Below are 10,145 nucleotides of genomic sequence, written 5' to 3'. Positions count from 1 at the left end.
ACTCTGCTAAGTCATTGACTAATACAACTTTATTCATCAACCAAAAAAAGCAACACATATACAAAAGAACATCCCACATCAGTAAGATCCTGACTCTAAAGGTAAAGGATAATATGTAGATATGCCAGGAGTGTTGTGAGGACATACAAGTAGATCTTGGAGCCAAGACTTGTAACGAGTCGGGACAAAGAACTATGTGGATACCTGAGAAGGACTGTAGACAAGATGGGAAGGTGCCTGTCATCTTCAAGTGACAAGAAGTCAACTATGGCAAAGGGACAATTTGGGGTGAACTAACAGAGAGCAGGAGATTAACAGCAGAATTCAGAGGAGAGAGGAAATGTGATGCCGCAGGGTGATCGGTAATGAAAAGTCCCCAGACTATCTTAATACAAAATATACAGCTTTAATAAACAGAAGGAAGACTTACACCAGCTTACACCAGAATCCAAACGATCCGTCTGGACACAGGAGCTAGGCAAGAGAGCTAGCAGGAGCGCACTCGCCAGGTTTATAGGTAAACTTTAGCCTAAGGGTGACACGCCCCACAAACAGAATGTGATTGGCTGAACTCCCCTATCAGAAATGCATGTAGGGTCATATCTAACAAAGAATTCATAGCTAACAGAGGCAGGCTGAAAACAAGGGGGAAATGGAGGGCACTGGGAAGAAACAGAGTCCCTCACCTCCATTGGCTGAGAATCACACAAACAAACAAGATTAGGAACCTCGTTCCCAGCCAAACACTACCCTGACTTCCTTGTCACCTGTGTATACTATGTATACTAAGGATTCCACTGAGGCTTTTAGTTGTTTAGTTGACACAAGGCTTTCCATAGACCAGGGTAGTTCTAACTTGATGTGCACCTGAGAATGACCTTGAACTCCTGATACAGAGATTACAGGCCTGCATGCTGCCTTGCCCGACTTGACCTGTGGTTTATCAACCTGTACACGTGTGCACTGTGAAGTAATGTTCCCAGAAAAAAAATATTCATGTGTGCACTGTGAAGTAATATTCCCAGAAAAAAAAAAACAAAGCCCATTATAAACCTAATGTCTAAAGGAAAACTCCTTTTCAGTAGTTTTCAGCCTTCCTAATGCTAAGACTTTTTAAGATAGTTTCTCATGTTGTAGTGACCACCCCACCCCCACCCCGCCACAAAATGATTCCTGTTGCAACTTTATAACTGTACTGTTGCTACGGTTAGGAACTGTACTGTAAACATGGTTTGGAGCTAGAGGTTTGCCAGAGGAATTGAGATGCACATGTGGAGAACCACTGGCTTAGATAATAAGTATACTAAAACATTCCCACCTAACCTCCTTTGGAATTCTTTGAACAATGTAACTTTGGAGGTCACCAAGGCGCCTCTCTCTCTCTCTCTCTCTCTCTCTGTCTCACACACAGAGTTATATGTGACTCTCTTTAGAAGTCTGCACCCACTCCAGGCATGTGCCACTGTCCATGTCTTCTGCTTCTCTCTCCCTCTCTCTTAACGTCTGTACTGACATCTCTATTAAAACTCCTTCCTTAATAAACTTCAGCTTGGATTAATATTAACTTCTCCTGAAGTCCTTTTCTAGGGCATAAGTCAACAACCTGGCTTCACCAGGAATGGTGGCCTCAGCTGCTTGGGAAGTTGAGATAGGGGACGTGCAAACTCAAGGCCTTCCTGGGCTATAAAGAATTCACCTGAGCAGAGGATGGCTAACCCATCCTAGCCACTCCTTGGCTCCTCTAAAGAGAAGTCCTCAGCTTTGCAGGTAGCCATGTGTTTCCTGCTCATGATACAGCATGAAGAAAGGATGTAGTAGAAATCAATATGAAAAATGAAAGCCATTGAACTAAGAATGAGCGCCACATATGCACTGGTGCTTCTCAAAAGAGGGAGCGGCCAATAGAGCCCTGAGAAGCTGTTCTTCATGATCACTGGGCAGCAGAGAAAGGCAGCCCACAAGGCTAGCACCATTGTGGCGCTGCAGAGGGGTGAAGGTTTCAAACACAGGCGACACCAACCCCGAAAGCGGACCCAGGATGCAGATGGCTGTGGCAATTAGCGGAAACCACTTCCATTTGTATGGAAACTAAAGTATTCACATGTTACATGCCAGCAATGTCTCTCTAAATTTACATATTCAGCAGGATGCATTTATATGTTTGCCCCCCCCCAATCTGTGTAAGGATGTTTAGAGCTGTGTTTAACGTTCACAAACTGAGACTGACCCAAGTGGCCAATAGACAGGCTTATGGTCACGCAATTGCTCTTTAGAGTAATAAACAATATAAAGACCTCACAAAATATTGAACAAATGAAAGACACAAGATTCAGTTTGTGATTCTGCATACCTAATGGTGAAAACAAACTAAACTGACCAATTCTGTGAGAAGAGAAGGAGCGACTGAAAAAGGACACCTTGGGACACCGTATCGTAGGGTCACACTTGACCCAGATTCTCGTTAAATAGGTGAGTCCAATTTAGAATAGCCACAAATCTATGTCCCGACAGTTGGCATTCATCTGTCTCCACATCAGAGAGACACCTGTAAAAGTAACCGAGAGGCACCCTGGCAATGGGTCCAGGGCTTGGATGCACTATCCCACGCTGAGCTGAGTGGGAGACACTTGCAATAAAACACAGCGTTGAGCCAAAAAAATGAAAAGGCAATGGATTTGCTCAATTCACAGACGCCATTTCTACTTGACTGGTTTCTTAAGACACAGGGTCTCACCAGGTTGCCCAGTCTAGCCATGAGCTCCAGGGCTCCAGAGATCCCCCTGCTTCAGTCTCTGAGTAGCTGGGGCAACAGGCCTTCTCTTTTGTGCTCAGCTTCACTTCAAGATGCTGAGATTGATCCAAGAGGTCCTAAAGCTCTTGGGAAGAAAGAATCTACTCCAAAAAAAACTGGGCAATTCCGATCATGCCCTCTGTGCGTATTCCACCACCAAAGTCACTTAAGGTGTCACGGTGTCACAACGCCACCGACACTGTGGCACCACTTTGAATTCCATCAGTTTAAGCTCAGCTGCTCTGAAACTCTGTAAAAGCCAAGCATGTGACACTGTCGCAAGCCTGGAACGAGGAGGACATTAGTCCTACAGGCTGTCCCTTTGAATAAGATAAACATTGGGAATCAGAACCCACATTAAAACCAAAGCTCTTTGGGACTCTGAATTAATAATTTTTTAAGAAGGGCTATTTGAGAACTCTACTATTGATTAGGGTCACTTTTCCTATGACGGTGGATGAAGCCATTATTTTACAACCTCAAGCACCTGTGAATCTCTGACTGGGCCTAGTTTATTGGTCCTCTTAGCTCTTCCTAGTTTTAGTCTTTTAAATTTTTCTTTTAATCAATTTTTCCTTTGAAAACTATTTTTTAATTTACTTTTCATCCGGCATTGTGTTTTATTTCCACTGTAAAGATAAATTCATCGGGTAACCTTTGGGTTCACCTCCTGAGGTGACTTGAAACAAGGGCATACTTCTCTCAGCTTTAAGCTGACTCTGGGGTGCCTTGACTCTGAGAGCCAGCAGGAAATGCAACAAGCTGCAGGGCCCCTCCGTCCTGTCTTCTGAAGAGAGACCCAAGTGAGCGGCTAGAGAGAACCTGGCGGAGGTGAAATCCAAAAAACACAGATATGCTCACAGCCAGGAACGCCCCCAGGAGTAAAGAAGCATGGCGACTCTGGTAATCCCAACAGCGTGGACTGACTAAAGTGATAGACAGCGGGAAAACAGTCTTGTTCTGCCCGACACCTGCTAGTGGAAGGCGGGTATTTGGATACCTAGTGCTTCATGGCAGTGAAGAGAAAACAGAGGCCTGAAGCAAATTCCAGTACTTCTGACATGCAGGCTCCCACCAGGAGAGCATTGTCCTTACACATTACGGGCACACAAACCCTCTGATGCTGGCACAAACATCAAGATTGCAAACTGTGGCTTCAGCAGCAAATTTGTCCTTTATAACAAGCTGGACACTTTCTGGGGCAGCCTGGCATTCTCCTAAGGAAGTCCTGGGACTTCCATGTACTGGTAAGTGGGCTCCTGCCTTTGGACCTACAGAGCTTCAGGGGACAGCCAGAGAGGAACTGAGCAGGAGACACAACATTCGCCCTAGGTGGCTATGGTGAGAAGAACATATTAAAAAACTAACTCATTCATTCTCAGTCCTAGTTTGGAGAACACTGTGAGGGACCCATTGACATATGGGGGTCACCAAGGTGAGGAATTTAAGCAGTTTGTGGGGTCGCATCCTGTCTTCAAAGTTACAGACAGGACTTCTTAATGGACTGGAAATTCAATAAGACAATGGCCTCCTATGTCTTCTCCTGAGCTCTTTTTAACAGCTACTCTGGCACTTGAAGACGCAGCCCTCAGGTGATCTGATCAACAACAGCCCACCTCCGCCAGCCCATTAGGTACGACTTTGACTGCTAACCTCAAGGGGGTATGGTTTCAGCAGCCTGCCTTCTGGCTTTCATTGTTCCTCTTAGAATCCTCAGAGAGACAGCATAGATCCCGAGGATGAAGAAATGGTGTGGAGGACAGCAGCATGACTCTCCCCACCAGCTGCAAGCCAGCGGGACAGAAACAAGCCACCCTTCCCTCCCATCATCTCCCACCATCCTCTACGAACCACGGCCGGCTCTTCTACCACGCACATTACAACAGAAACCCCCACTTATGGGACAGCCAGCCTCGACAAAGCATTCGTTCAGATTAGCATAGCGGTGGGGTCTTCCTGCCTGGCACAGCTACAGCCCTCCCGGGGGTGGCCTCTCCCTCCACCCAGAAGGAAGCACAAGTGTCAGAGTTCCAGACAAACCAGCTTCCAAGAGGTATGTCCAAAAGGAAACCCATCTGCATGAGGCAGCACAGACCTGTGCTGGCTAGTGAGTCTGCCCAAGGACCTGGCTACAGCCTCATCATGTAACAACTGGCCAAGACCACCAGGGGCCCAATCTTAGCTTCTTTAGGAAGTTCAGCTTCAACTGCACAGGAAGAAATCACCATTTCAAGGTTTCCACGAGAAATCTGAAGGCAAACGGAAGTGACTCAGGTGCTTACAGGATTTTCGGTAGAGAGGACACGGAGCTCTAGTGACCTGATGGCCTCTTTCTTGGCCCCTGCAGCTGGCTGGTGCTGAGAGCACCCTGCATGACAAGCTCCAAGCTGCCTAACCTACGGGGTCTCTGGACTTTCTGAATTGAATCTCCATGGCCTGGAGGCGTGAACATCTCCTGGTCAAACACAGTCACACTGCAGCCTTCCCTCACCTGCTGGACTCAGTGTTCGATCGGACTCTGTGGGAAAGAGAGAAGATACTGTAAAATAAGACCCCAGCAGGAGACAGCAAGACAGGCGCAAACAAGATGTGGGTGTAGGTCTTGCCAGGAGCCCCAGCAGCACCTGCCTGACAGGTACTGAGGTGGGCTGGGAACAGGAAGACCTGCTGAAGGGCCCTCTGGATGCTCTGAGCAGTGGAAGCCAAGGCCTCTTTCTTCCTGTGTGCTCTTTTGGGAGTGGAGACAGCACATGTCTCTCTTGGACCAGAGCTGCTCAGCTTTCTGCGTTTGAGAAGAGCCAGCATCTGAAGCACTAGGCTACCTGTTACTTTTCCATGCTGGTTGGCATTAGGCGGGCACCAGCAAGTCCACAGAATGTCTTCTTCCCCAACCACACTTTAATCCTAGCCATATCGCTTAGCAAATTAAAGACTCGTATGGTCAGAAAAAGAAAGATAAACAGTGAACATGGATTCAGGCGAAGAAAACCTCTAAATGGTTTACAGTGTGTTTAAAAATATATGTAGGCTTGGGAGAGAAAAGAAAAAGGATAAAGTCCTGTGGGAGATGACTTAGTCTCCCTGGATCAGTTCCTGTGGGAGACTTACTGCTCCCTGGATCAATTTCGCCCACCTTGTTGCACTTGGCTTCTCCTGCTGTTGTGATATGTCAAATAGTAACTCTGCAAGGAGTTATTGCTCCATTGTTTCCGTGTTCTGAACATTCTGACTTTTCCACATGTTGCAGTTAGGAACTTTCCACCTGACCATTAGACCATGGTTAGGTTGCCTAGTAAGTTGCCTAGTTACCCATATACACAAGGAGAATTTCCTCCTTTCCCTTACCCTATATTTACCTGAATCAGTTCCTTGAATATATGAGACTTGATCAGAATCCTGTCTTGTCTCCATCTCTTGTGTCTCTTGTCCCATCCCATTCTCACTATCCCTTCCTGGGTCTCCGTTGACTTACCCACGGACTGGGACAAAGTCCTTAAAAAGAGAGAGAGAGAGAAGTTTGGTGTGGTGGTACACACCTTTAATCCCAGCACTCAGGAGGCAGAGGCAGGCAGATCTCTGAGTTCAAGGACAGCCTGGTCTACAGAGTGAGTTCCAGGATAGCAAAAGATACACAGAGAAACCCTGTCTCAAAAAACCAAAAATTAAAATAAAAATAAAAGAAATAGAGTTTAAAATAAAGCCATGTAGAGATGAAAAATACATGAAGAATCTGGATACTGTATGTTATTGTGTTGTCTTTGAATTGTTTGATGGCTGCAGAAGGAGCAACAGCTGCTAAAAGACATTTGATTATAAGTGCTGTTAGAGTAATCCAGTATGTGTATTTTGAAAATGCCTTGACTTCAAATTTTAAGTCAAAAGATATGTTACTTTGGAGAAGAGGTTTTGCTTTTGTTTCCACAGGAAATGAGAGGCTGTGGATTCATTCTGGGTTAAGAAAAAACAGGTTTGACCAAGGAAGACCCCCTTAAAAATCTCCAATAGGAGCGGACAGCCTAGATGATCCAACATTTCAGAGGATCTCTGTTGGAGTTTCCTCTGAGTTCTACATTCAGAATGGCCTCAAGAGTGCTGGCTGAGATGATCAAGCCTCACAGAATATTTTAGTCAGGACTTGATTATAATTATTAGGTCCCCATAAGATTATTAGTGCCCCCAATCAGTAGGAAGTAGCCTATATAACAGCCCACATTTGTTTAACTCTGTGAAGCTGTGATTCTTTGCCTGTCTAAAACACCTGAAGGTCTCTAATAAAGAACTGACCGGCCAACAGCAAGGCAGGAGAAAGGATAGGCAGAGCTGGCAGGCAGAGAGAATAAATAGAAGGAGAAATATGGAAGAAGAGGAGGAGCAAGAGAGAACAAGGAGAGGAGGATGTCAGAATAAGAGGGAAAGTAAGACATATAGAAATAAGAGAGAGGTAAAAGCCCAGAGGCCAAAGCTAGATGGGATGATTTAAGAAAAGCTGGGTAGAAATATGTCAAGCTAAGGTCAGGTGTTTATAAATAATAATAAATCTCTCCATGTGTGATTTATTTGGGAGCAGATGGGGGACCCCAAGAAGAGTCCAAAATCCTAAAGAATAAAACAACAACAATACAGACTTACTCAAATACACACAATTATTTATAACTTGAGAGAAAGAAAGAGAGAAAGAGAGAGAGAACGACTAAGTGAGCAAGACACAAGGGTATATTGTTCCTCAGCTGAGTTCTTAAAAGCTCTAGAGTTGGAGAGATGGTTCAGTGGTTAAGAGCACTGGCTGCTCTTCCAGAAGACCCGTGTTCAATTCCCGGGACCCACAAGACACCTCACAACTGTCTATAACTCCAGTTCTAGGGGATCTGACACCTTCACACCAATGCACATAAAATAAAGGTTAAAAAAAAGCATTTGGGCAGTGGTGGCACATGCCTTTAATCCCAGCACTCGGGAGGCAGAGGCAGGTGGAGCTCTGTGAGTTTAAGGCCAACCTTGGTCTACAAGAGCTAGTTCCAGAACAGCTAGATAAACCTTGTCTCAAACAAAACAAAACAAAACAAAACAAAAAACCCAAAAAACAAAACAAAACAAAAATAACTCTGAACAGCAAGATGGGGAGAGAGTTCAGTCAGCAAATTGAGGACTCAAGTTTGACCCTCCCCCACCCCATGCACATAAAGTCAGGCCTGGTCGCACATACTTGTAAACCCAGTGCTGGAGTTCAGGCAGAGGCATGAACAGGTCAGGGGATAGAACAAGGACTCACAAGTGTGATTTAAACTGCACTGAAGACCTTTGGAGGTGTACTCTCAGGAGTGACGACTCCGCAAAGCTCTGGACTTCAGGGTCTCGGTCACCCCTGCAGGCGGCGAGGCTGTCCTGAAAGTAAAGGAACCGGAAGAGTCGAGGTAGGAGGAGCCAGACCCCGGACCCTTGTAGGCTTGGCATACTAGATGGTAGCAGGTAATTTACCTTTACCTTTTTCTGATTTCTGGTAGAAGTTCAAATCACAATTCCTTTCTGGGTGGCGGTTTAGTAACGTATCAGAATCCTTAACCGTGGTGGTTGGGGCGCGCGGGACACCCGGCTTCGTGGTTGTCCCGAGCTTCTCTGACCTCGGCTCCAACTCCAGGGGAGTCTGGGTCAACCAAGAGTTTGCCGGAGCTGCAGGAGGTGGTGGAGCATAGAAAATGTTTGTACGAAGAAAAGGTCTACTGAGAATAGAAAAACGATATTAGATGCTATGGCCAAAGTGCAAGCGCTCTTGCCAAGTGTGAGGAGTTTAGCGGAACAGCAAGCAATAGTTTTGTGAGGTTCGTGACAAAACTGTGAAAAGCAAAAGTGATGGAGGGCTTTGAGTCTCACTGGACACGTGACCCTTCATTGCTCATTCCCGTCTGCTGTTCTGTGAATCTAGCACCTCTTGTTAACCAGCCTCAGAGGCCGAAGATATCCATCTGCCTCTCAGAGGATGCTTGCTTTCAGGATAGGGCTTGACGGGAGCAAGATCCCAGCTTCCAGCCACAGAGCCCGCTGGTGCAAGGAAAATGATCAGGGTCAAAGAGGAGCACGACACCAAACAGCTGTAGTCTATTATCCACTAGGATGTAGCAGTCATTAAGACGTTCAAGCTGAACAGCAGGGAGTCAGAATATCTGCGAGAACAGAAAATCCATTTGCAAAACACAAAAAGGACGAGGCCATTGGAGCTGGGTATTCTAGCACCCGCCTAACAGTGACTGACCGATCAAATAGCAAATGTACAATGCCAGGCGCAAACCAGTCAGCATCATTAGTCCCAATCTGTTGGCATTTATCTGGCAGCCATCTGACAAGTGCAGGTGCACCGTTATTCGCAAACTCAGATAAAACCTTCACTGAAGTCACGTTAAAGACAGAAAAGCACCCTTGAACAAGTTTACAAATGAAAGTCCTACAAAATAGGCCTCAGCACCTGGCATGGGGGTATATGCCTCTCATGGGAGCACTCAGGAGGCAGAGCCACCAGGATGGGGAGCCGGAAGTCAGCTTGGGCTATTAGCAAGACCCTGTCTGAAAGCAAACAGATGTATGCTCAGTGAAATTAAACCAGGCGTGATGGAAACACAGCCAGGAAGCCTCCAAATATTTGACAGTCGCACCCTATACTTCTAAACTGGTGGTACTTGTCTTCAGACCCAGCTAGTTGCAAGCAGAGGCAGGAGGATTTGTTTGAGTCCACAAAGTTCAAGATCATCTTAGGCTCACCATCTCAAAGCCACAAAAGCCAAAGAAACAACAATGAAAACCCCAATATATTTCTACATAGCTCATGGGTCAAAGAAATCTCAAAAGAAATCCAAATATTTTAAACTGAGCCAAGATGTGGTTTGTTGAAACTTGTGTAGGACGACAGAAGCAGGAGGGGATCTGCAACACTGAATAGCCTTCCAAAAAAGAAGGCATTGAGCCCAAGTCATTTTCTGGGGAAAGTCTAACATAGAAGTATGGAAGACATAGTCTCACTTCTCTTCTTAGAAGCTGTAGGAACATACTTAATCTGTGTGCTTGCAATGTTAGTGAAATCTAACTTTGGGGTGTTTGTGTTAATCCCCAATCTTAACGCTATTACAGTTGATTAGGATGGAAGGGATTCTCCTTTTTTTTACTGGAATCAGACCTATAAAAATGGGCTGGGAATGTGGCTGTGTGGGTAGAGTGCTTGCTTACCATGCAAAAAGTCATGGGTTCAATCCCCAGCACTATGTAACCAAGACAGGATAGCAAGTACCTGAAACTCAACCAGGAAGGCCAGAAGTTCAAGGTCATCCTTGGCTACAAAGTGAGTTCTAGGTCAGCTACTCTGCATGAG

At 45.7% G+C, this 10,145-nt stretch overlaps 1 long non-coding RNA gene across 1 annotated transcript; it reads right to left on the bottom strand.

The window, feature by feature from the left end:
* Positions 1–386: 386 nt before the first annotated feature.
* LOC125403516 (uncharacterized) lies at positions 387–8,418 on the bottom strand. The gene is made up of 4 exons (XR_007232979.3): positions 8,273–8,418; positions 8,061–8,173; positions 6,148–6,283; positions 387–5,309 (listed from the first exon to the last, which is right to left on the bottom strand). It is a non-coding gene; the product is annotated as an uncharacterized LOC125403516 (long non-coding RNA).
* Between the last annotated feature and the right edge of the window lie 1,727 nt (positions 8,419–10,145).

Source organism: Myodes glareolus, chromosome 7 (genome assembly GCF_982192425.1).
Source record: "Myodes glareolus chromosome 7, mMyoGla1.1, whole genome shotgun sequence".
Classification (NCBI taxonomy): domain Eukaryota; kingdom Metazoa; phylum Chordata; class Mammalia; order Rodentia; family Cricetidae; genus Myodes; species Myodes glareolus.
This window is presented reverse-complemented; position numbering and strand designations above follow the sequence as displayed.